Source organism: Triturus cristatus, chromosome 1_1, assembly GCF_964204655.1.
Source record: "Triturus cristatus chromosome 1_1, aTriCri1.1, whole genome shotgun sequence".
In the NCBI taxonomy this organism is placed as follows: Eukaryota; Metazoa; Chordata; class Amphibia; order Caudata; family Salamandridae; genus Triturus; species Triturus cristatus.
The window spans coordinates 1,217,852,508-1,217,878,769 of record NC_140579.1 but is presented as its reverse complement, the minus strand read 5'-3'; positions in this window follow the sequence as shown (position 1 = coordinate 1,217,878,769).

Genomic DNA, 26,262 nt, shown 5'->3' with positions numbered 1-26,262 from the left:
TAGAGCCTAAGAACCAGGTCAGAAGAGCTGCTTTAGAGCCAAAGAACCACATCAGCAGAGGTGCTCTAGAGCCAGAGGACCACGTCAGCAGAGCTGCTTTAGAGCCATGGAACGGGTCAGCATAGCTGCTGTAGAGCCTAAGAACCAGGTCAGCTGAGCTGCTGTAGAGCCAGAGAAACCAGGTCAGCAGAGCTGCTTTAGAGGGAGAGAACCAGGTCAGCAGAGCTGCTCTGAAGCCTAAGAACCAAGTCAGCACAGCTGCTCTTGAGCCAGATAACCAGGTCAGCAGAGCTGCTTTAGAGGCAGAGAACCAGGTCATCAGAGCTGTTTTAGAGCCAGAGAACCAGATCAGCAGAGCTGCTCTAGAGCTTGAGAACCAGGTCAGCATAGCTGCTCTGGACGCAGAGAACCAGGTCAGCAGAGCTGCTTTAGAGCCAGGGAAACAGGTCAGCAGAGCTGCTTTAGAGCCAGAGAACCAGGCCAGCAGAGCTGATCTAGAGCCTGAAAACCAGGTCAGCAGAGCTGCTCTAGAGGCAGAGAACCAGGTGAGCAGATCTGCTTTAGAGCCAGGGAACCAGGGCAGCAGAGCTGATTTAGAGCCATAGAACCAGGTCAGCAGAGCTGCTTTAGAGCCAGAGAACCAGGTCAGCTGAGCTGCTGTAGAGCCAGAGAAACCAGGTCAGCAGAGCTGCTTTAGAGGGAGAGAACCAGGTCAGCAGAGCCGCTCTAGAGCCTAAGAACCAGGTCAGCTCAGCTGCTCTACAGCCAGAGAACCAGGTCATCAGAGCTACTGTAGAGCCAGAGAACCAGGTCAGCAGAGCTGCTCTAGAGCCTAAGAACCAGGTAAGCACAGCTGCTCTAGTGCCAGAGAACCAGGTCAACAGATCTGCTTTAGAGCCAGAGAACTAGGTCAGACGAGCTGCTGTAGAGCCAGAGAACCAGGTCAGCAGGGCTGCTGTAGAGCCATAGAACGGGTCAGCAGAGCTGCTGTAGAGCCTAAGAACCAGGTCAGAAGATCTGCTTTAGAGCCAAAGAACCACATCAGCAGAGGTGCTCTAGAGCCAGAGAACCAGGTCAGCAGAGCTGCTGTAGAGCCAGAGAAACCAGGTTAGCAGTGCTGCTGTAGAGGGAGAGAACCAGGTCAGCAGAGCTGCTTTAGAACCTAAGAACAAGGTCAGCAGAGCTGCTCTAGATCCAGTGAACAAGGTCAGCTGAGCTTCTGTAGAGCCAGAGAAACCAGGTCAGCAGAGCTGCTTTAGAGGGAGAGAACCAGGTCAGCAGAGCTGCTCTAGAGCGTAAGAACCAAGTCAGCACAGCTGCTCTTGAGCCAGATAACCAGGTCAGCAGAGCTGCTTTAGAGGCAGAGAACCAGGTCATCAGAGCTGCTTTAGAGCCTAAGAAACAGGTCAGCAGAGTTGCTCTAGAGACTAAGAACAAGGTCAGCAGATCTACTCTAGAGCTAGAGAACCAGGTCAGCAGAGCTGTTTTAGAGCCAGAGAACCAGGTCAGCAGAGCTGCTCTAGAGCTTGAGAACCAGGTCAGCATAGCTGCTCTGGACGCAGAGAACCAGGTCAGCAGAGCTGCTTTAGAGCCAGGGAAACAGGGCAGCAGAGCTGCTTTACAGCCAGAGAACCAGGCCAGCAGAGCTGATCTAGAGCCTGAAAACCAGGTCAGTAGAGCTGCTCTAGAGGCAGAGAACCAGGTCAGCAGAGCTGCTTTAGAGCCAGAGAACCAGGGCAGAAGAGCTGCTGTCGAACCAGAGAACCAGGTCAGCAGAGCTGATTTAGAGCCATAGAACCAGGTCAGCAGAGCTGCTTTAGAGCCAGAGAACCAGGTCAGCTGAGCTGCTGTAGAGCCAGAGAAACCAGGTCAGCAGAGCTGCTTTAGAGGGAGAGAACCAGGTCAAGAGAGCTGCTTCAGAGGGAGAGAACCAGGTCAGCAGAGCTGCTCTAGAGCATAAGAACCAGGTCAGCACAGCTGCTCTAGAGCCAGAGAACCAGGTCATCAGAGCTGCTGTAGAGCCAGAGAACCAGGTCAGCAGAGCTGCTGTAGAGCCAGAGAAACCAGGTGAGAATAGCTGCTTTAGAGGGAGAGAACCAGGTCAGCAGAGCTGCTCTAGAGCCTAAGAACCAGGTAAGCACAGCTGCTCCAGTGCCAGAGAAACAGGTCAACAGATCTGCTTTAGAGCCAGAGAACTAGGTCAGAAGAGCTGCTCTAGAGCCAGAGAACCAGGTCAGCCGAGCTGCTGTAGAGCCAGAGAAACCAGGCCAGCAGAGCTGCTCTAGAGGGAGAGAACCAGGTCAGAGGAGCTTCTCTAGATCCTAAGAACCAGGTCAGCAGAGCTGCTTTAGAGCCTAAGAATCAGGTCAGCAGATCTACTCTAGAGCCAGAGAACAAGGTCAGCAGAGCTGCTTTAGAGCCAGAGAACTAGGTCAACAGAGCTGTTTTAGAGCCAGACAACTAGGTCAGCAGAGCTGCTCTAGAGCCTGAGAACCAGGTCAGCAGAGCTGCTCTAGAGGCAGAGAACCAGGTCAGCAGAGCGACTTTAGAGCCAGAGAACCAGGGCAGCAGACCTCCTCTAGAACCAGGTCAGCAGAGCTGCTGTAGAGCCAGAGAAACCAGGTCAGCAGTGCTGCTTTAGAGGGAGAGAACCAGGTCAGCAGAGCTGCTCTACGATAGGATAGGATCATCATTTATAGAGCGCGAACAAATGCCGAGGCGTCTTGGCGCTAGTCCATAGAGAGAGACCACTCCATCTAACACCGAGTCGTATCAAACAGCCGTGTTTTTATCAGTTTTCTGAAAACTTGGTGACTTTCCGTAAGTTTAACAAAGCCAGGGAGCTCATTCCACCGGCTAGCCGCATGAAACGAAAAAGCTCTACCACCCCATCTGGCTTTTTTGACACGATTCTAGCTTTTCTAGAGCCTAAGAACCAAGTCAGCACAGCTGCTCTTGAGCCAGATAACGAGGTCAGCAGAGCTGCTTTTGAGGCAGAGAACCAGGTCATCAGAGCTGCTTTAGAGCCTAAGAACCAGGTCAGCTGAGTTGCTGTAGAGCCAGGGAAACCAGGTCAGCAGAGCTGCTTTAGAGGGAGAGAACCAGGTCAAGAGAGCTGCTTCAGAGGGAGAGAACCAGGTCAGCAGAGCTGCTCTAGAGCCTAAGAACCAGGTCAGCTCAGGTGCTCTAGAGCCAGAGAACCAGGTCATCAGAGCTGCTGTAGAGCCAGAGAACCAGGTCAGCAGAGCTGCTCTAGAGCCTAAGAACCAGGTAAGCACAGCTGCTCTAGTGCCAGAGAACCAGGTCAACAGATCTGCTTTAGAGCCAGAGAACTAGGTCAGACGAGCTGCTGTAGAGCCAGAGAACCAGGTCAGCAGGGCTGCTGTAGAGCCATAGAACGGGTCAGCAGAGCTGCTGTAGAGCCTAAGAACCAGGTCAGAAGAGCTGCTTTAGAGCCAAAGAAACACATCAGCAGAGGTGCTCTAGAGCCAGAGAACCAGGTCAGCAGAGCTGCTGTAGAGCCAGAGAAACCAGGTTAGCAGTGCTGCTGTAGAGGGAGAGAACCAGGTCAGCAGAGCTGCTTTAGAACCTAAGAACAAGGTCAGCAGAGCTGCTCTAGATCCAGTGAACAAGGTCAGCTGAGCTGCTGTAGAGCCAGAGAAATCAGGTCAGCAGAGCTGCTTAAGGGGGAGAGAACCAGGTCAGCAGAGCTGCTCTAGAGCCTAAGAACCAAGTCAGCACAGCTGCTCTTGAGCCAGATAACCAGGTCAGCAGAGCTGCTTTAGAGGCAGAGAACCAGGTCATCAGAGCTGCTTTAGAGCCTAAGAAACAGGTCAGCAGAGTTGCTCTAGAGACTAAGAACAAGGTCAGCAGATCTGCTCTAGAGCTAGAGAACCAGGTCAGCAGAGCTGTTTTAGAGCCAGAGAACCAGGTGAGCAGAGCTGCTCTAGAGCTTGAGAACCAGGTCAGCATAGCTGCTCTGGACGCAGAGAACCAGGTCAGCAGAGCTGCTTTAGAGCCAGGGAAACAGGTCAGCAGAGCTGCTTTACAGCCAGAGAACCAGGCCAGCAGAGCTGATCTAGAGCCTGAAAACCAGGTCAGCAGAGCTGCTCTAGAGGCAGAGAACCAGGTCAGCAGAGCTGCTTTAGAGCCAGAGAACCAGGGCAGAAGAGATGCTGTCGAACCAGAGAACCAGGTCAGCAGAGCTGATTTAGAGCCATAGAACCAGGTCAGCAGAGCTGCTTTAGAGCCAGAGAACCAGGTCAGCTGAGCTGCTGTAGAGCCAGAGAAACCAGGTCAGCAGAGCTGCTTTAGAGGGAGAGAACCAGGTCAAGAGAGCTGCTTCAGAGGGAGAGAACCAGGTCAGCAGAGCTGCTCTAGAGCATAAGAACCAGGACAGCACAGCTGCTCTAGAGCCAGAGAACCAGGTCATCAGAGCTGCTGTAGAGCCAGAGAACCAGGTCAGCAGAGCTGCTATAGAGCCAGAGAAACCAGGTGAGAATAGCTGCTTTAGAGGGAGAGAACCAGGTCAGCAGAGCTGCTCTAGAGCCTAAGAACCAGGTAAGCACAGCTGCTCTAGTGCCAGAGAACCAGGTCAACAGATCTGCTTTAGAGCCAGAGAACTAGGTCAGAAGAGCTGCTCTAGAGCCAGAGAACCAGGTCAGCCGAGCTGCTATAGAGCCAAAGAGACCAGGCCAGCAGAGCTGCTCTAGAGGGAGAGAACCAGGTCAGCAGAGCTGCTCTAGAGCCTAAGATCCAGGTCAGCAGAGCTGCTTTAGAGCCTAAGAATCAGGTCAGCAGATCTACTCTAGAGCCAGAGAACAAGGTCAGCAGAGCTGCTTTAGAGCCAGAGAACTAGGTCAACAGAGCTGTTTTAGAGCCAGAGAACTAGGTCAGCAGAGCTGCTCTAGAGCCTGAGAACCAAGTCAGCACAGCTGCTCTTGAGCCTGATAACCAGGTCATCAGAGCTGCTTTAGAGCCTAAGAAACAGGTCAGCAGAGTTGCTCTAGAGACTAAGAACAAGGTCAGCAGATCTGCTCTAGAGCTAGAGAACCAGGTCAGCAGAGCTGTTTTAGAGCCAGAGAACCAGGTGAGCAGAGCTGCTCTAGAGCTTGAGAACCAGGTCAGCATAGCTGCTCTGGACGCAGAGAACCAGGTCAGCAGAGCTGCTTTAGAGCCAGGGAAACAGGTCAGCAGAGCTGCTTTACAGCCAGAGAACCAGGCCAGCAGAGCTGATCTAGAGCCTGAAAACCAGGTCAGCAGAGCTGCTCTAGAGGCAGAGAACCAGGTCAGCAGAGCTGCTTTAAAGCCAGAGAACCAGGGCAGAAGAGATGCTGTCGAACCAGAGAACCAGGTCAGCAGAGCTGATTTAGAGCCATAGAACCAGGTCTGCAGAGCTGCTTTAGAGCCAGAGAACCAGGTCAGCTGAGCTGCTGTAGAGCCAGAGAAACCAGGTCAGCAGAGCTGCTTTAGAGGGAGAGAACCAGGTCAAGAGAGCTGCTTCAGAGGGAGAGAACCAGGTCAGCAGAGCTGCTCTAGAGCATAAGAACCAGGACAGCACAGCTGCTCTAGAGCCAGAGAACCAGGTCATCAGAGCTGCTGTAGAGCCAGAGAACCAGGTCAGCAGAGCTGCTATAGAGCCAGAGAAACCAGGTGAGAATAGCTGCTTTAGAGGGAGAGAACCAGGTCAGCAGAGCTGCTCTAGAGCCTAAGAACCAGGTAAGCACAGCTGCTCTAGTGCCAGAGAACCAGGTCAACAGATCTGCTTTAGAGCCAGAGAACTAGGTCAGAAGAGCTGCTCTAGAGCCAGAGAACCAGGTCAGCCGAGCTGCTATAGAGCCAAAGAGACCAGGCCAGCAGAGCTGCTCTAGAGGGAGAGAACCAGGTCAGCAGAGCTGCTCTAGAGCCTAAGAACCAGGTCAGCAGAGCTGCTTTAGAGCCTAAGAATCAGGTCAGCAGATCTACTCTAGAGCCAGAGAACAAGGTCAGCAGAGCTGCTTTAGAGCCAGAGAACTAGGTCAACAGAGCTGTTTTAGAGCCAGAGAACTAGGTCAGCAGAGCTGCTCTAGAGCCTGAGAACCAGGTCAGCAGAGCTGCTCTAGAGGCAGAGAACCAGGTCAGCAGAGCGACTTTAGAGCCAGAGAACCAGGGCAGCAGACCTCCTCTAGAACCAGGTCAGCAGAGCTGCTGTAGAGCCAGAGAAACCAGGTCAGCAGTGCTGCTTTAGAGGGAGAGAACCAGGTCAGCAGAGCTGCTCTACGATAGGATAGGATCATCATTTATAGAGCGCGAACAAATGCCGAGGCGTCTTGGCGCTAGTCCATAGAGAGAGACCACTCCATCTAACACCGAGTCACATCAAACAGCCGTGTTTTTATCAGTTTTCTGAAAACTTGGTGACTTTCCGTAAGTTTAACAAAGCCAGGGAGCTCATTCCACCGGCTAGCCGCATGAAACGAAAAAGCTCTACCACCCCATCTGGCTTTTTTGACACGATTCTAGCTTTTCTAGAGCCTAAGAACCAAGTCAGCACAGCTGCTCTTGAGCCAGATAACGAGGTCAGCAGAGCTGCTTTTGAGGCAGAGAACCAGGTCATCAGAGCTGCTTTAGAGCCTAAGAACCAGGTCAGCTGAGCTGCTGTAGAGCCAGAGAAACCAGGTCAGCAGAGCTGCTTTAGAGGGAGAGAACCAGGTCAAGAGAGCTGCTTCAGAGGGAGATAACCAGGTCAGCAGAGCTGCTCTAGAGCCTAAGAACCAGGTCAGCTCAGGTGCTCTAGAGCCAGAGAACCAGGTCATCAGAGCTGCTGTAGAGCCAGAGAACCAGGTCAGCAGAGCTGCTCTAGAGCCTAAGAACCAGGTAAGCACAGCTGCTCTAGTGCCAGAGAACCAGGTCAACAGATCTGCTTTAGAGCCAGAGAACTAGGTCAGACGAGCTGCTGTAGAGCCAGAGAACCAGGTCAGCAGGGCTGCTGTAGAGCCATAGAACGGGTCAGCAGAGCTGCTGTAGAGCCTAAGAACCAGGTCAGAAGAGCTGCTTTAGAGCCAAAGAACCACATCAGCAGAGGTGCTCTAGAGCCAGAGAACCAGGTCAGCAGAGCTGCTGTAGAGCCAGAGAAACCAGGTTAGCAGTGCTGCTGTAGAGGGAGAGAACCAGGTCAGCAGAGCTGCTTTAGAACCTAAGAACAAGGTCAGCAGAGCTGCTCTAGATCCAGTGAACAAGGTCAGCTGAGCTGCTGTAGAGCCAGAGAAACCAGGTCAGCAGAGCTGCTTTAGAGGCAGAGAACCAGGTCAGCAGAGCTGCTCTAGAGCCTAAGAACCAAGTCAGCACAGCTGCTCTTGAGCCAGATAACCAGGTCAGCAGAGCTGCTTTAGAGGCAGAGAACCAGGTCATCAGAGCTGCTTTAGAGCCTAAGAAACAGGTCAGCAGAGTTGCTCTAGAGACTAAGAACATGGTCAGCAGATCTGCTCTAGAGCTAGAGAACCAGGTCAGCAGAGCTGTTTTAGAGCCAGAGAACCAGGTCAGCAGAGCTGCTCTAGAGCTTGAGAACCAGGTCAGCATAGCTGCTCTGGACGCAGAGAACCAGGTCAGCAGAGCTGCTTTAGAGCCAGGGAACTAGGTCAGAAGAGCTGCTCTAGTGCCAGAGAACCAGGTCAACAGATCTGCTTTAGAGCCAGAGAACTAGGTCAGAAGAGCTGCTCTAGAGCCAGAGAACCAGGTCAGCCGAGCTGCTATAGAGCCAAAGAGACCAGGCCAGCAGAGCTGCTCTAGAGGGAGAGAACCAGGTCAGCAGAGCTGCTCTAGAGCCTAAGAACCAGGTCAGCAGAGCTGCTTTAGAGCCTAAGAATCAGGTCAGCAGATCTACTCTAGAGCCAGAGAACAAGGTCAGCAGAGCTGCTTTAGAGCCAGAGAACTAGATCAACAGAGCTGTTTTAGAGCCAGAGAACTAGGTCAGCAGAGCTGCTCTAGAGCCTGAGAACCAGGTCAGCAGAGCTGCTCTAGAGGCAGAGAACCAGGTCAGCAGAGCGACTTTAGAGCCAGAGAACCAGGGCAGCAGACCTCCTCTAGAACCAGGTCAGCAGAGCTGCTGTAGAGCCAGAGAAACCAGGTCAGCAGTGCTGCTTTAGAGGGAGAGAACCAGGTCAGCAGAGCTGCTCTACGATAGGATAGGATCATCATTTATAGAGCGCGAACAAATGCCGAGGCGTCTTGGCGCTAGTCCATAGAGAGAGACCACTCCATCTAACACCGAGTCGTATCAAACAGCCGTGTTTTTATCAGTTTTCTGAAAACTTGGTGACTTTCCGTAAGTTTAACAAAGCCAGGGAGCTCATTCCACCGGCTAGCCGCATGAAACGAAAAAGCTCTACCACCCCATCTGGCTTTTTTGACACGATTCTAGCTTTTCTAGAGCCTAAGAACCAAGTCAGCACAGCTGCTCTTGAGCCAGATAACGAGGTCAGCAGAGCTGCTTTTGAGGCAGAGAACCAGGTCATCAGAGCTGCTTTAGAGCCTAAGAACCAGGTCAGCTGAGCTGCTGTAGAGCCAGAGAAACCAGGTCAGCAGAGCTGCTTTAGAGGGAGAGAACCAGGTCAAGAGAGCTGCTTCAGAGGGAGAGAACCAGGTCAGCAGAGCTGCTCTAGAGCCTAAGAACCAGGTCAGCTCAGGTGCTCTAGAGCCAGAGAACCAGGTCATCAGAGCTGCTGTAGAGCCAGAGAACCAGGTCAGCAGAGCTACTCTAGAGCCTAAGAACCAGGTAAGCACAGCTGCTCTAGTGCCAGAGAACCAGGTCAACAGATCTGCTTTAGAGCCAGAGAACTAGGTCAGACAAGCTGCTGTAGAGCCAGAGAACCAGGTCAGCAGGGCTGCTGTAGAGCCATAGAACGGGTCAGCAGAGCTGCTGTAGAGCCTAAGAACCAGGTCAGAAGAGCTGCTTTAGAGCCAAAGAACCACATCAGCAGAGGTGCTCTAGAGCCAGAGAACCAGGTCAGCAGAGCTGCTGTAGAGCCAGAGAAACCAGGTTAGCAGTGCTGCTGTAGAGGGAGAGAACCAGGTCAGCAGAGCTGCTTTAGAACCTAAGAACAAGGTCAGCAGAGCTGCTCTAGATCCAGTGAACAAGGTCAGCTGAGCTGCTGTAGAACCAGAGAAACCAGGTCAGCAGAGCTGCTTTAGAGGGAGAGAACCATGTCAGCAGAGCTGCTCTAGAGCCTAAGAACCAAGTCAGCACAGCTACTCTTGAGCCAGATAACCAGGTCAGCAGAGCTGCTTTAGAGGCAGAGAACCAGGTCATCAGAGCTGCTTTAGAGCCTAAGAAACAGGTCAGCAGAGTTACTCTAGAGACTAAGAACAAGGTCAGCAGATCTGCTCTAGAGCTAGAGAACCAGGTCAGCAGAGCTGTTTTAGAGCCAGAGAACCAGGTCAGCAGAGCTGCTCTAGAGCTTGAGAACCAGGTCAGCATAGCTGCTCTGGACGCAGAGAACCAGGTCAGCAGAGCTGCTTTAGAGCCAGGGAAACAGGTCAGCAGAGCTGCTTTACAGCCAGAGAACCAGGCCAGCAGAGCTGATCTAGAGCCTGAAAACCAGGTCAGCAGAGCTGCTCTAGAGGCAGAGAACCAGGTCAGCAGAGCTGCTTTAGAGCCAGAGAACCAGGGCAGAAGAGCTGCTGTCGAACCAGAGAACCAGGTCAGCAGAGCTGATTTAGAGCCATAGAACCAGGTCAGCAGAGCTGCTTTAGAGCCAGAGAACCAGGTCAGCTGAGCTGCTGTAGAGCCAGAGAAACCAGGTCAGCAGAGCTGCTTTAGAGGGAGAGAACCAGGTCAAGAGAGCTGCTTCAGAGGGAGAGAACCAGGTCAGCAGAGCTGCTCTAGAGCATAAGAACCAGGACAGCACAGCTGCTCTAGAGCCAGAGAACCAGGTCATCAGAGCTGCTGTAGAGCCAGAGAACCAGGTCAGCAGAGCTGCTATAGAGCCAGAGAAACCAGGTGAGAATAGCTGCTTTAGAGGGAGAGAACCAGGTCAGCAGAGCTGCTCTAGAGCCTAAGAACCAGGTAAGCACAGCTGCTCTAGTGCCAGAGAACCAGGTCAACAGATCTACTTTAGAGCCAGAGAACTAAGTCAGAAGAGCTGCTCTAGAGCCAGAGAACCAGGTCAGCCGAGCTGCTGTAGAGCCAGAGAAACCAGGCCAGCAGAGCTGCTCTAGAGGGAGAGAACCAGGTCAGAAGAGCTGCTCTAGATCCTAAGAACCAGGTCATCAGAGCTGCTTTAGAGCCTAAGAATCAGGTCAGCAGATCTACTCTAGAACCAGAGAACAAGGTCAGCAGAGCTGCTTTAGAGCCAGAGAACTAGGTCAACAGAGCTGTTTTAGAGCCAGACAACTAGGTCAGCAGAGCTGCTCTAGAGCCTGAGAACCAGGTCAGCAGAGCTGCTCTAGAGGCAGAGAACCAGGTCAGCAGAGCGACTTTAGAGCCAGAGAACCAGGGCAGCAGACCTCCTCTAGAACCAGGTCAGCAGAGCTGCTGTAGAGCCAGAGAAACCAGGTCAGCAGTGCTGCTTTAGAGGGAGAGAACCAGGTCAGCAGAGCTGCTCTAGGATAGGATAGGATCATCATTTATAGAGCGCGAACAAATGCCGAGGCGTCTTGGCGCCAGTCCATAGAGAGAGACCACTCCATCTAACACCGAGTCGTATCAAACAGCCGTGTTTTTATCAGTTTTCTGAAAACTTGGTGACTTTCCGTAAGTTTAACAAAGCCAGGGAGCTCATTCCACCGGCTAGCCGCATGAAACGAAAAAGCGCTACCACCCCATCTGGCTTTTTTGACACGATTCTAGCTTTTCTAGAGCCTAAGAACCAAGTCAGCACAGCTGCTCTTGAGCCAGATAACGAGGTCAGCAGAGCTGCTTTTGAGGCAGAGAACCAGGTCATCAGAGCTGCTTTAGAGCCTAAGAACCAGGTCAGTAGAGCTGCTCTAGAGCCAGAGAACCAGGTCAGCAGAGCTGCTTTAGAGGCAGAGAACCAGGTCATCAGAGCTGCTTTAGAGCCTAAGAAACAGGGCAGCAGAGTTGCTCTAGAGACTAAGAACAAGGTCAGCAGATCTGCTCTAGAGCTAGAGAACCAGGTCAGCAGAGCTGTTTTAGAGCCAGAGAACCAGGTCATCAGAGCTGCAGTAGAGCCAGAGATCCAGGTCAGCAGAGTTGCTGTAGAGCCAGAGAAACCAGGTCAGAAGTGCTGCTTTAGAGGGAGAGAACCAGGTCAGCAGAGCTGCTCTAGAGCCTAAGAACCATGTCAGCACAGCGTCTCTAGAGCCAGAGAACCCGGTCAGCATAGCTGCTTTATAGCCAGAGAACTAAGTAAGCAGAGCTGTTTTAGAGCCAGAGAACCAGGTCAGCAGAGCTCCTCTAGAGCCTGAGAACCAGATCATTAGAGCTGCTGTAGAGCCAGAGAACCAGGTCAGCAGAGCTGCTGTAGAGCCAGAGAAAGCAGGTCAGCAGAGCTGCTTTAGAGCCAGAGAACCAGGTCAGTAGAGCTGCTCTAGAGCCTAAGAACCAGGTCAGCAGAGCTGCTCTAGAGCCAGAGAACCAGGTCAGCCGAGCTGCTGTAGAGCCAGAGAAACCAAGTCAGCAGAGCTGCTCTAGAGGGAGAGAACCAGGTCAGCAGAGCTGCTCTAGAACCTAAGAACCAGGTCAGCACAGCTGTTATAGAGCCAGAGAACCAGGTCAGCAGAGCTGCTTTAGAGCCTAAGAACCAGGTCAGCAGAGCTGCTCTAGAGCCTAAGAACCAGGTGAGCAGAGCTACTCTAGAGCCAGAGAACAAGGTCTGCAGAGCTGCTTTAGAGCCAGAGAACTAGGTCAGCAGAGCTGTTTTAGAGCCATAGAACGGGTCAGCAGAGCTGCTGTAGAGCCTAAGAACCAGGTCAGAAGAGCTGCTTTAGAGCCAAAGAACCACGTCAGCAGAGGTGCTCTAGAGCCAGAGAACCAGGTCAGCAGAGCTGCTGTAGAGCCAGAGAACCAGGGCAGCCGAGCTGCTGTAGCTGTATTGCCAGAGAAACCAGGTCAGCAGTGCTGCTTTAGAGGCAGAGAACCAGGTCAGCGGAGCTGCTTTAGAGCCAGAGAACTAGGTCAGCAGAGCTGCTTTAGAGCCAGAGAACCACATCAGCAGAGCTGCTTTAGAGCCATAGAACGGGTCAGCAGAGCTGCTGTAGAGCCTAAGAACCAGGTCAGAAGAGCTGCTTTAGAGCCAAAGAACCACATCAGCAGAGGTGCTCTAGAGCCAGAGAACCACGACAGCAGAGCTGCTTTAGAGCCATAGAACGGGTCAGCAGAGCTGCTGTAGAGCCTAAGAACCAGGTCAGCTGAGCTGCTGTAGAGCCAGAGAAACCAGGTCAGCAGAGCTGCTTTAGAGGGAGAGAACCAGGTCAGTAGAGCTGCTCTAGAGCCTAAGAACCAAGTCAGCACAACTGCTCTTGAGCCAGATAACCAGGTCAGCAGAGCTGCTTTAGAGGCAGAGAACCAGGTCATCAGAGCTGCTTTAGAGCCTAAGAAACAGGTCAGCAGAGTTGCTCTAGAGACTAAGAACAAGGTCAGCAGATCTGCTCTAGAGCTAGAGAACCAGGTCAGCAGAGCTGTTTTAGAGCCAGAGAACCAGGTCAGCAGAGCTGCTCTAGAGCTTGAGAACCAGGTCAGCATAGCTGCTCTGGACGCAGAGAACCAGGTCAGCAGAGCTGCTTTAGAGCCAGGGAAACAGGTCAGCAGAGCTGCTTTAGAGCCAGAGAACCAGGCCAGCAGAGCTGATCTAGAGCCTGAAAACCAGGTCAGCAGAGCTGCTCTAGAGGCAGAGAACCAGGTGAGCAGATCTGCTTTAGAGCCAGAGAACCAGGGCAGCAGAGCTGATTTAGAGCCATAGAACTAGGTCAGCAGAGCTGCTTTAGAGCCAGAGAACCAGGTCAGCTGAGCTGCTGTAGAGCCAGAGAAACCAGGTCAGCAGAGCTGCTTTAGAGGGAGAGAACCAGGTCAGCAGAGCTGCTCTAGAGCCTAAGAACCAGGTCAGCTCAGCTGCTCTAGAGCCAGAGAACCAGGTCATCAGAGATGCTGTAGAGCCAGAGAACCAGGTCAGCAGAGCTGCTCTAGAGCCTAAGAACCAGGTAAGCACAGCTGCTCTAGTGCCAGAGAACCAGGTCAACAGATCTGCTTTAGAGCCAGAGAACTAGGTCAGACGAGCTGCTGTAGAGCCAGAGAACCAGGTCAGCAGGGCTGCTGTAGAGCCATAGAACGGGTCAGCAGAGCTGCTGTAGAGCCTAAGAACCAGGTCAGAAGAGCTGCTTTAGAGCCAAAGAACCACATCAGCAGAGGTGCTCTAGAGCCAGAGAACCAGGTCAGCAGAGCTGCTGTAGAGCCAGAGAAACCAGGTTAGCAGTGCTGCTGTAGAGGGAGAGAACCAGGTCAGCAGAGCTGCTTTAGAACCTAAGAACAAGGTCAGCAGAGCTGCTCTATATCCAGTGAACAAGGTCAGCTGAGCTTCTGTAGAGCCAGAGAAACCAGGTCAGCAGAGCTGCTTTAGAGGGAGAGAACCAGGTCAGCAGAGCTGCTCTAGAGCGTAAGAACCAGGTCAGCAGAGCTGCTGTAGAGCCAGAGAAACCAGGTTAGCAGTGCTGCTGTAGAGGGAGAGAACCAGGTCAGCAGAGCTGCTTCAGAACCTAAGACCAAGGTCAGAAGAGCTGCTCTAGATCCAGTGAACAAGGTCAGCTGAGCTTCTGTAGAGCCAGATAACCAGGTCAGCAGAGCTGCTTTATAGGCAGAGAACCAGGTCATCAGAGCTGCTTTAGAGCCTAAGAAACAGGTCAGCAGAGTTGCTCTAGAGACTAAGAACAAGGTCAGCAGATCTGCTCTAGAGCTAGAGAACCAGGTCAGCAGAGCTGTTTTAGAGCCAGAGAACCAGGTCAGCAGAGCTGCTCTAGAGCTTGAGAACCAGGTCAGCATAGCTGCTCTGGACGCAGAGAACCAGGTCAGCAGAGCTGCTTTAGAGCCAGGGAAACAGGGCAGCAGAGCTGCTTTACAGCCAGAGAACCAGGCCAGCAGAGCTGATCTAGAGCCTAAAAACCAGGTCAGCAGAGCTGCTCTAGAGGCAGAGAACCAGGTCAGCAGAGCTGCTTTAGAGCCAGAGAACCAGGGCAGCAGAGCTGATTTAGAGCCATAGAACCAGGTCAGCAGAGCTGCTTTAGAGCCAGAGAACCAGGTCAGCTGAGCTGCTGTAGAGCCAGAGAAACCAGGTCAGCAGAGCTGCTTTAGAGGGTGATAACCAGGTCAAGAGAGCTGCTTCAGAGGGAGAGAACCAGGTCAGCAGAGCTGCTCTAGAGCATAAGAACCAGGTCAGCACAGCTGCTCTAGAGCCAGAGAACCAGGTCATCAGAGCTGCTGTAGAGCCAGAGAACCAGGTCAGCAGAGCTGCTGTAGAGTCAGAGAAACCAGGTGAGAATAGCTGCTTTAGAGGGAGAGAACCAGGTCAGCAGAGCTGCTCTAGAGCCTAAGAACCAGGTAAGCACAGCTGCTCTAGTGCCAGAGAAACAGGTCAACAGATCTGCTCTAGAGCCAGAGAACCAGGTCAGCCGAGCTGCTGTAGAGCCAGAGAAACCAGGCCAGCAGAGCTGCTCTAGAGGGAGAGAACCAGGTCAGAAGAGCTGCTCTAGATCCTAAGAACCAGGTCAGCAGAGCTGCTTTAGAGCCTAAGAATCAGGTCAGCAGATCTACTCTAGAGCCAGAGAACAAGGTCAGCAGAGCTGCTTTAGAGCCAGAGAACTAGGTCAACAGAGCTGTTTTAGAGCCAGACAACTAGGTCAGCAGAGCTGCTCTAGAGCCTGAGAACCAGGTCAGCAGAGCTGCTCTAGAGGCAGAGAACCAGGTCAGCAGAGCGACTTTAGAGCCAGAGAACCAGGGCAGCAGACCTCCTCTAGAACCAGGTCAGCAGAGCTGCTGTAGAGCCAGAGAAACCAGGTCAGCAGTGCTGCTTTAGAGGGAGAGAACCAGGTCAGCAGAGCTGCTCTAGGATAGGATAGGATCATCATTTATAGAGCGCGAACAAATGCCGAGGCGTCTTGGCGCTAGTCCATAAAGAGAGACCACTCCATCTAACACCGAGTCGTATCAAACAGCCGTGTTTTTATCAGTTTTCTGAAAACTTGGTGACTTTCCGTAAGTTTAACAAAGCCAGGGAGCTCATTCCACCGGCTAGCCGCATGAAACGAAAAAGCTCTACCACCCCATCTGGCTTTTTTGACACGATTCTAGCTTTTCTAGAGCCTAAGAACCAAGTCAGCACAGCTGCTCTTGAGCCAGATAACGAGGTCAGCAGAGCTGCTTTTGAGGCAGAGAACCAGGTCATCAGAGCTGCTTTAGAGCCTAAGAACCAGGTCAGTAGAGCTGCTCTAGAGCCACAGAACCAGGCCAGCAGAGCTGCTTTAGAGGCAGAGAACCAGGTCATCAGAGCTGCTTTAGAGCCTAAGAAACAGGGCAGCAGAGTTGCTCTAGAGACTAAGACAAGGTCAGCAGATCTGCTCTAGAGCTAGAGAACCAGGTCAGCAGAGCTGTTTTAGAGCCAGAGAACCAGGTCACCAGAGCTGCAGTAGAGCCAGAGAACCAGGTCAGCAGAGTTGCTGTAGAGCCAGAGAAACCCGGTCAGAACATCTTCTTCAGAGGGAGAGAACCAGGTCAGCAGAGCTGCTCTAGAGCCTAAGAACCATGTCAGCACAGCGTCTCTAGAGCCAGAGAACTAGGTAAGCAGAGCTGTTTTAGAGCCAGAGAACCAGGTCAGCAGAGCTCCTCTAGAGCCTGAGAACCAGGTCATTAGAGCTGCTGTAGAGCCAGAGAACCAGGTCAGCAGAGCTGCTGTAGAGCCAGAGAAAGCAGGTCAGCAGAGCTGCTTTAGAGCCAGAGAACCAGGTCAGTAGAGCTGCTCTAGATCCTAAGAACCAGGTCAGCAGAGCTGCTCTAGAGCCAGAGAACCAGGTCAGCCGAGCTCCTGTAGAGCCAGAGAAACCAAGTCAGCAGAGCTGCTCTAGAGGGAGAGAACCAGGTCAGCAGAGCTGCTCTAGAACCTAAGAACAAGGTCAGCACAGCTGTTATAGAGCCAGAGAACCAGGTCAGCAGAGCTGCTTTAGTGCCTAAGAACCAGGTCAGCAGAGCTGCTCAAGAGACTAAGAACCAGGTGAGCAGAGCTACTCTAAAGCCAGAGAACAAGGTCTGCAGAGCTGCTTTAGAGCCAGAGAACTAGGTCAGCAGAGCTGTTTTAGAGCCATAGAACGGGTCAGCAGAGCTGCTGTAGAGCCTAAGAACCAGGTCAGAAGAGCTGCTTTAGAGCCAAAGAACCACGTCAGCAGAGGTGCTCTAGAGCCAGAGAACCAGGTCAGCAGAGCTGCTGTAGAGCCAGAGAACCAGGGCAGCCGAGCTGCTGTAGAGCCAGAGAAACCAGGTCAGCAGTGCTGCTTTAGAGGCAGAGAACCAGGTCAGAGGAGCTGCTTTAGAGCCAGAGAACTAGGTCAGCAGAGCTGCTTTAGAGCCAGAGAACCACGTCAGCAGAGCTGCTTTAGAGCCATAGAACAGGTCAGCAGAGCTGCTGTAGAGCCTAAGAACCAGGTCAGAAGAGCTGCTGTAGAGCCAGAGAAACCAGGTTAGCAGTGCTTCTGTAGAGGGAGAGAACCAGGTCAGCAGAGCTGCTTTAGAACCTAAGAACAAGGTCAGTAGAGCTGCTCTAGATCCAGTGAACAAGGTCAGCTGAGCTTCTGTAGAGCCAGAGAAACCAGGTCAGCAGAGCTGCTTTAGAGGGAGAGAACCAGGTCAGCAGACCTGCTCTAGAGCGTAAGAACAAAGTCAGCACAGCTGCTCTTGAGCCAGATAACCAGGTCAGCAGAGCTGCCTTAGAGGCAGAGAACCAGGTCATCAGAGCTGCTTTAGAGCCTAAGAAACAGGTCAGCAGAGTTGCTCTAGAGACTAAGAACAAGGTCAGCAGATCTGCTCTAGAGCTAGAGAACCAGGTCAGCAGAGCTGTTTTAGAGCCAGAGAACCAGGTCATCAGAGCTGCAGTAGAGCCAGAGAACCAGGTCAGCAGAGCTGCTGTAGAGCCAGAGAAACCAGGTCAGAACATCTTCTTCAGAGGGAGAGAACCAGGTCAGCAGAGCTGCTCTAGAGCCTAAGAACCATGTCAGCACAGCGTCTCTAGAGCCAGAGAACCCGGTCAGCATAGCTGCTTTAGAGCCAGAGAACTAGGTAAGCAGAGCTGTTTTAGAGCCAGAGAACCAGGTCAGCAGAGCTCCTCTAGAGCCTGAGAACCAGGTCATTAGAGCGGCTGTAGAGCCAGAAAACCAGGTCAGCAGAGCTGCTGTAGAGCCATAGAAAGCAGGTTAGCAGAGCTGCTTTAGAGGCAGAGAACCAGGTCAGTAGAGCTGCTCTGGAGCCTAAGAACCAGGTCAGCAGAGCTGCTCTAGAGCCAGAGAACCAGGTCAGCTGAGCTGCTGTAGAGCCAGAGAAACCAAGTCAGCAGAGCTGCTCTAGAGGGAGAGAACCAGGTCAGCAGATCTGCTCTAGAACCTACGAACCAGGTCAGCACAGCTGTTATAGAGCCAGAGAACCAGGTTAGCAGAGCTGCTTTAGAGCCTAAGAACCAGGTCAGCAGAGCTGCTCTAGAGCCTAAGAACCAGGTGAGCAGAGCTACTTTAGAGCCAGAGAACAAGGTCTGCAGAGCTGCTTTCGAGCCAGAGAACTAGGTCAGCAGAGCTGTTTTAGAGCCATAGAACGGGTCAGCAGAGCTGCTTTAGAGCCAGAGAACCAGGTCAGCAGAGCTGCTGTAGAGCCAGAGAAACCAGGTCAGCAGTGCTGCTCTAGAGCCTGAGAACCAGGTCAGCAGAGCTGCTCTAGAGCCAGAGAACCAGGGCAGCCGAGCTGCTGTAGAGCCAGAGAAACCAGGTCAACAGTGCTGCTTTAGAGGCAGAGAACCAGGTCAGCGGAGCTGCTTTAGAGCCAGAGAACTAGGTCAGCAGAGCTGCTTTAGAGCCAGAGAACCACGCCAGCAGAGCTGCTTTAGAGGGAGAGAACCAGGTCAGCAGAGCCGCTCTAGAGCCTAAGAACCAGGTCAGCTCAGCTGCTCTACAGCCAGAGAACCAGGTCATCAGAGCTGCTGTAGAGCCAGAGAACCAGGTCAGCAGAGCTGCTCTAGAGCCTAAGAACCAGGTAAGCACAGCTGCTCTAGTGCCAGAGAACCAGGTCAACAGATCTGCTTTAGAGCCAGAGAACTAGGTCAGACGAGCTGCTGTAGAGCCAGAGAACCAGGTCAGCAGGGCTGCTGTAGAGCCATAGAACGGGTCAGCAGAGCTGCTGTAGAGCCTAAGAACCAGGTCAGAAGAGCTGCTTTAGAGCCAAAGAACCACATCAGCAGAGGTGCTCTAGAGCCAGAGAACCAGGTCAGCAGAGCTGCTGTAGAGTCAGAGAAACCAGGTTAGCAGTGCTGCTGTAGAGGGAGAGAACCAGGTCAGCAGAGCTGCTTTAGAACCTAAGAACAAGGTCAGCAGAGCTGCTCTAGATCCAGTGAACAAGGTCAGCTGAGCTTCTGTAGAGCCAGAGAAACCAGGTCAGCAGAGCTGCTTTAGAGGGAGAGAACCAGGTCAGCAGAGCTGCTCTAGAGCGTAAGAACCAAGTCAGCACAGCTGCTCTTGAGCCAGATAACCAGGTCAGCAGAGCTGCTTTAGAGGCAGAGAACCAGGTCATCAGAGCTGCTTTAGAGCCAGAGAACCAGGGCAGCCGAGCTGCTGTAGAGCCAGAGAAACCAGGTCAACAGTGCTGCTTTAGAGGCAGAGAACCAGGTCAGCGGAGCTGCTTTAGAGCCAGAGAACTCGGTCAGCAGAGCTGCTTTAGAGCCAGAGAACCACGCCAGCAGAGCTGCTTTAGAGCCATAGAACGGGTCAGCAGAGCTGCTGTAGAGCCTAAGAACCAGGTCAGAAGAGCTGCTTTAGAACCAAAGAACCACATCAGCAGAGGTGCTCTAGAGCCAGAGGACCACGTCAGCAGAGCTGCTTTAGAGCCATGGAACGGGTCAGCATAGCTGCTGTAGAGCCTAAGAACCAGGTCAGCTGAGCTGCTGTAGAGCCAGAGAAACCAGGTCAGCAGAGCTGCTTTAGAGGGAGAGAACCAGGTCAGCAGAGCTGCTCTGAAGCCTAAGAACCAAGTCAGCACAGCTGCTCTTGAGCCAGATAACCAGGTCAGCAGAGCTGCTTTAGAGGCAGAGAACCAGGTCATCAGAGCTGTTTTAGAGCCAGAGAACCAGATCAGCAGAGCTGCTCTAGAGCTTGAGAACCAGGTCAGCATAGCTGCTCTGGACGCAGAGAACCAGGTCAGCAGAGCTGCTTTAGAGCCAGGGAAACAGGTCAGCAGAGCTGCTTTAGAGCCAGAGAACCAGGCCAGCAGAGCTGATCTAGAGCCTGAAAACCAGGTCAGCAGAGCTGCTCTAGAGGCAGAGAACCAGGTGAGCAGATCTGCTTTAGAGCCAGAGAACCAGGGCAGCAGAGCTGATTTAGAGCCATAGAACCAGGTCAGCAGAGCTGCTTTAGAGCCAGAGAACCAGGTCAGCTGAGCTGCTGTAGAGCCAGAGAAACCAGGTCAGCAGAGCTGCTTTAGAGGGAGAGAACCAGGTCAGCAGAGCCGCTCTAGAGCCTAAGAACCAGGTCAGCTCAGCTGCTCTACAGCCAGAGAACCAGGTCATCAGAGCTGCTGTAGAGCCAGAGAACCAGGTCAGCAGAGCTGCTCTAGAGCCTAAGAACCAGGTAAGCACAGCTGCTCTAGTGCCAGAGAACCAGGTCAACAGATCTGCTTTAGAGCCAGAGAACTAGGTCAGACGAGCTGCTGTAGAGCCAGAGAACCAGGTCAGCAGGGCTGCTGTAGAGCCATAGAACGGGTCAGCAGAGCTGCTGTAGAGCCTAAGAACCAGGTCAGAAGAGCTGCTTTAGAGCCAAAGAACCACATCAGCAGAGGTGCTCTAGAGCCAGAGAACCAGGTCAGCAGAGCTGATGTAGAGCCAGAGGAACCAGGTTAGCAGTGCTGCTGTAGAGGGAGAGAACCAGGTCAGCAGAGCTGCTTTAGAACCTAAGAACAAGGTCAGCAGAGCTGCTCTAGATCCAGTGAACAAGGTCAGCTGAGCTTCTGTAGAGCCAGAGAAACCAGGTCAGCAGAGCTGCTTTAGAGGGAGAGAACCAGGTCAGCAGAGCTGCTCTAGAGCGTAAGAACCAAGTCAGCACAGCTGCTCTTGAGCCAGATAACCAGGTCAGCAGAGCTGCTTTAGAGGCAGAGAACCAGGTCATCAGAGCTGCTTTAGAGCCTAAGAAACAGGTCAGCAGAGTTGCTCTAGAGACTAAGAACAAGGTCAGCAGATCTACTCTAGAGCTAGAGAACCAGGTCAGCAGAGCTGTTTTAGAGCCAGAGAACCAGGTCAGCAGAGCTGCTCTAGAGCTTGAGAACCAGGTCAGCATAGCTGCTCTGGACGCAGAGAACCAGGTCAGCAGAGCTGCTTTAGAGCCAGGGAAACAGGGCAGCAGAGCTGCTTTACAGCCAGAGAACCAGGCCAGCAGAGCTGATCTAGAGCCTGAAAACCAGGTCAGCAGAGCTGCTCTAGAGGCAGAGAACCAGGTGAGCAGATCTGCTTTAGAGCCAGAGAACCAGGGCAGCAGAGCTGATTTAGAGCCATAGAACTAGGTCAGCAGTGCTGCTTTAGAGCCAGAGAACCAGGTCAGCTGAGCTGCTGTAGAGCCAGAGAAACCAGGTCAGCAGAGCTGCTTTAGAGGGAGAGAACCAGGTCAGCAGAGCTGCTCTAGAGCCTAAGAACCAGGTCAGCTCAGCTGCTCTAGAGCCAGAGAACCAGGTCATCAGAGATGCTGTAGAGCCAGAGAACCAGGTCATCAGAGCTGCTCTAGAGCCTAAGAACCAGGTAAGCACAGCTGCTCTAGTGCCAGAGAACCAGGTCAACAGATCTGCTTTAGAGCCAGAGAACTAGGTCAGACGAGCTGCTGTAGAGCCAGAGAACCAGGTCAGCAGGGCTGCTGTAGAGCCATAGAACGGGTCAGCAGAGCTGCTGTAGAGCCTAAGAACCAGGTCAGAAGAGCTGCTTTAGAGCCAAAGAACCACATCAGCAGAGGTGCTCTAGAGCCAGAGAACCAGGTCAGCAGAGCTGCTGTAGAGCCAGAGAAACCAGGTTAGCAGTGCTGCTGTAGAGGGAGAGAACCAGGTCAGCAGAGCTGCTTTAGAACCTAAGAACAAGGTCAGCAGAGCTGCTCTATATCCAGTGAACAAGGTCAGCTGAGCTTCTGTAGAGCCAGAGAAACCAGGTCAGCAGAGCTGCTTTAGAGGGAGAGAACCAGGTCAGCAGAGCTGCTCTAGAGCGTAAGAACCAGGTCAGCAGAGCTGCTGTAGAGCCAGAGAAACCAGGTTAGCAGTGCTGCTGTAGAGGGAGAGAACCAGGTCAGCAGAGCTGCTTCAGAACCTAAGACCAAGGTCAGAAGAGCTGCTCTAGATCCAGTGAACAAGGTCAGCTGAGCTTCTGTAGAGCCAGATAACCAGGTCAGCAGAGCTGCTTTAGAGGCAGAGAACCAGGTCATCAGAGCTGCTTTAGAGCCTAAGAAACAGGTCAGCAGAGTTGCTCTAGAGACTAAGAACAAGGTCAGCAGATCTGCTCTAGAGCTAGAGAACCAGGTCAGCAGAGCTGTTTTAGAGCCAGAGAACCAGGTCAGCAGAGCTGCTCTAGAGCTTGAGAACCAGGTCAGCATAGCTGCTCTGGACGCAGAGAACCAGGTCAGCAGAGCTGCTTTAGAGCCAGGGAAACAGGGCAGCAGAGCTGCTTTACAGCCAGAGAACCAGGCCAGCAGAGCTGATCTAGAGCCTAAAAACCAGGTCAGCAGAGCTGCTCTAGAGGCAGAGAACCAGGTCAGCAGAGCTGCTTTAGAGCCAGAGAACCAGGGCAGCAGAGCTGATTTAGAGCCATAGAACCAGGTCAGCAGAGCTGCTTTAGAGCCAGAGAACCAGGTCAGCTGAGCTGCTGTAGAGCCACAGAAACCAGGTCAGCAGAGCTGCTTTAGAGGGTGATAACCAGGTCAAGAGAGCTGCTTCAGAGGGAGAGAACCAGGTCAGCAGAGCTGCTCTAGAGCATAAGAACCAGGTCAGCACAGCTGCTCTAGAGCCAGAGAACCAGGTCATCAGAGCTGCTGTAGAGCCAGAGAACCAGGTCAGCAGAGCTGCTGTAGAGTCAGAGAAACCAGGTGAGAATAGCTGCTTTAGAGGGAGAGAACCAGGTCAGCAGAGCTGCTCTAGAGCCTAAGAACCAGGTAAGCACAGCTGCTCTAGTGCCAGAGAAACAGGTCAACAGATCTGCTCTAGAGCCAGAGAACCAGGTCAGCCGAGCTGCTGTAGAGCCAGAGAAACCAGGCCAGCAGAGCTGCTCTAGAGGGAGAGAACCAGGTCAGAAGAGCTGCTCTAGATCCTAAGAACCAGGTCAGCAGAGCTGCTTTAGAGCCTAAGAATCAGGTCAGCAGATCTACTCTAGAGCCAGAGAACAAGGTCAGCAGAGCTGCTTTAGAGCCAGAGAACTAGGTCAACAGAGCTGTTTTAGAGCCAGACAACTAGGTCAGCAGAGCTGCTCTAGAGCCTGAGAACCAGGTCAGCAGAGCTGCTCTAGAGGCAGAGAACCAGGTCAGCAGAGCGACTTTAGAGCCAGAGAACCAGGGCAGCAGACCTCCTCTAGAACCAGGTCAGCAGAGCTGCTGTAGAGCCAGAGAAACCAGGTCAGCAGTGCTGCTTTAGAGGGAGAGAACCAGGTCAGCAGAGCTGCTCTAGGATAGGATAGGATCATCATTTATAGAGCGCGAACAAATGCCGAGGCGTCTTGGCGCTAGTCCATAAAGAGAGACCACTCCATCTAACACCGAGTCGTATCAAACAGCCGTGTTTTTATCAGTTTTCTGAAAACTTGGTGACTTTCCGTAAGTTTAACAAAGCCAGGGAGCTCATTCCACCGGCTAGCCGCATGAAACGAAAAAGCTCTACCACCCCATCTGGCTTTTTTGACACGATTCTAGCTTTTCTAGAGCCTAAGAACCAAGTCAGCACAGCTGCTCTTGAGCCAGATAACGAGGTCAGCAGAGCTGCTTTTGAGGCAGAGAACCAGGTCATCAGAGCTGCTTTAGAGCCTAAGAACCAGGTCAGTAGAGCTGCTCTAGAGCCACAGAACCAGGCCAGCAGAGCTGCTTTAGAGGCAGAGAACCAGGTCATCAGAGCTGCTTTAGAGCCTAAGAAACAGGGCAGCAGAGTTGCTCTAGAGACTAAGACAAGGTCAGCAGATCTGCTCTAGAGCTAGAGAACCAGGTCAGCAGAGCTGTTTTAGAGCCAGAGAACCAGGTCACCAGAGCTGCAGTAGAGCCAGAGAACCAGGTCAGCAGAGTTGCTGTAGAGCCAGAGAAACCAGGTCAGAACATCTTCTTCAGAGGGAGAGAACCAGGTCAGCAGAGCTGCTCTAGAGCCTAAGAACCATGTCAGCACAGCGTCTCTAGAGCCAGAGAACTAGGTAAGCAGAGCTGTTTTAGAGCCAGAGAACCAGGTCAGCAGAGCTCCTCTAGAGCCTGAGAACCAGGTCATTAGAGCTGCTGTAGAGCCAGAGAACCAGGTCAGCAGAGCTGCTGTAGAGCCAGAGAAAGCAGGTCAGCAGAGCTGCTTTAGAGCCAGAGAACCAGGTCAGTAGAGCTGCTCTAGAGCCTAAGAACCAGGTCAGCAGAGCTGCTCTAGAGCCAGAGAACCAGGTCAGCCGAGCTCCTGTAGAGCCAGAGAAACCAAGTCAGCAGAGCTGCTCTAGAGGGAGAGAACCAGGTCAGCAGAGCTGCTCTAGAACCTAAGAACAAGGTCAGCACAGCTGTTATAGAGCCAGAGAACCAGGTCAGCAGAGCTGCTTTAGTGCCTAAGAACCAGGTCAGCAGAGCTGCTCAAGAGACTAAGAACCAGGTGAGCAGAGCTACTCTAAAGCCAGAGAACAAGGTCTGCAGAGCTGCTTTAGAGCCAGAGAACTAGGTCAGCAGAGCTGTTTTAGAGCCATAGAACGGGTCAGCAGAGCTGCTGTAGAGCCTAAGAACCAGGTCAGAAGAGCTGCTTTAGAGCCAAAGAACCACGTCAGCAGAGGTGCTCTAGAGCCAGAGAACCAGGTCAGCAGAGCTGCTGTAGAGCCAGAGAACCAGGGCAGCCGAGCTGCTGTAGAGCCAGAGAAACCAGGTCAGCAGTGCTGCTTTAGAGGCAGAGAACCAGGTCAGAGGAGCTGCTTTAGAGCCAGAGAACTAGGTCAGCAGAGCTGCTTTAGAGCCAGAGAACCACGTCAGCAGAGCTGCTTTAGAGCCATAGAACAGGTCAGCAGAGCTGCTGTAGAGCCTAAGAACCAGGTCAGAAGAGCTGCTGTAGAGCCAGAGAAACCAGGTTAGCAGTGCTTCTGTAGAGGGAGAGAACCAGGTCAGCAGAGCTGCTTTAGAACCTAAGAACAAGGTCAGTAGAGCTGCTCTAGATCCAGTGAACAAGGTCAGCTGAGCTTCTGTAGAGCCAGAGAAACCAGGTCAGCAGAGCTGCTTTAGAGGGAGAGAACCAGGTCAGCAGACCTGCTCTAGAGCGTAAGAACAAAGTCAGCACAGCTGCTCTTGAGCCAGATAACCAGGTCAGCAGAGCTGCCTTAGAGGCAGAGAACCAGGTCATCAGAGCTGCTTTAGAGCCTAAGAAACAGGTCAGCAGAGTTGCTCTAGAGACTAAGAACAAGGTCAGCAGATCTGCTCTAGAGCTAGAGAACCAGGTCAGCAGAGCTGTTTTAGAGCCAGAGAACCAGGTCATCAGAGCTGCAGTAGAGCCAGAGAACCAGGTCAGCAGAGCTGCTGTAGAGCCAGAGAAACCAGGTCAGAACATCTTCTTCAGAGGGAGAGAACCAGGTCAGCAGAGCTGCTCTAGAGCCTAAGAACCATGTCAGCACAGCGTCTCTAGAGCCAGAGAACCCGGTCAGCATAGCTGCTTTAGAGCCAGAGAACTAGGTAAGCAGAGCTGTTTTAGAGCCAGAGAACCAGGTCAGCAGAGCTCCTCTAGAGCCTGAGAACCAGGTCATTAGAGCGGCTGTAGAGCCAGAAAACCAGGTCAGCAGAGCTGCTGTAGAGCCATAGAAAGCAGGTTAGCAGAGCTGCTTTAGAGGCAGAGAACCAGGTCAGTAGAGCTGCTCTGGAGCCTAAGAACCAGGTCAGCAGAGCTGCTCTAGAGCCAGAGAACCAGGTCAGCTGAGCTGCTGTAGAGCCAGAGAAACCAAGTCAGCAGAGCTGCTCTAGAGGGAGAGAACCAGGTCAGCAGATCTGCTCTAGAACCTACGAACCAGGTCAGCACAGCTGTTATAGAGCCAGAGAACCAGGTTAGCAGAGCTGCTTTAGAGCCTAAGAACCAGGTCAGCAGAGCTGCTCTAGAGCCTAAGAACCAGGTGAGCAGAGCTACTTTAGAGCCAGAGAACAAGGTCTGCAGAGCTGCTTTCGAGCCAGAGAACTAGGTCAGCAGAGCTGTTTTAGAGCCATAGAACGGGTCAGCAGAGCTGCTTTAGAGCCAGAGAACCAGGTCAGCAGAGCTGCTGTAGAGCCAGAGAAACCAGGTCAGCAGTGCTGCTCTAGAGCCTGAGAACCAGGTCAGCAGAGCTGCTCTAGAGCCAGAGAACCAGGGCAGCCGAGCTGCTGTAGAGCCAGAGAAACCAGGTCAACAGTGCTGCTTTAGAGGCAGAGAACCAGGTCAGCGGAGCTGCTTTAGAGCCAGAGAACTAGGTCAGCAGAGCTGCTTTAGAGCCAGAGAACCACGCCAGCAGAGCTGCTTTAGAGGGAGAGAACCAGGTCAGCAGAGCCGCTCTAGAGCCTAAGAACCAGGTCAGCTCAGCTGCTCTACAGCCAGAGAACCAGGTCATCAGAGCTGCTGTAGAGCCAGAGAACCAGGTCAGCAGAGCTGCTCTAGAGCCTAAGAACCAGGTAAGCACAGCTGCTCTAGTGCCAGAGAACCAGGTCAACAGATCTGCTTTAGAGCCAGAGAACTAGGTCAGACGAGCTGCTGTAGAGCCAGAGAACCAGGTCAGCAGGGCTGCTGTAGAGCCATAGAACGGGTCAGCAGAGCTGCTGTAGAGCCTAAGAACCAGGTCAGAAGAGCTGCTTTAGAGCCAAAGAACCAGGTCAGCAGAGCTGCTGTAGAGTCAGAGAAACCAGGTTAGC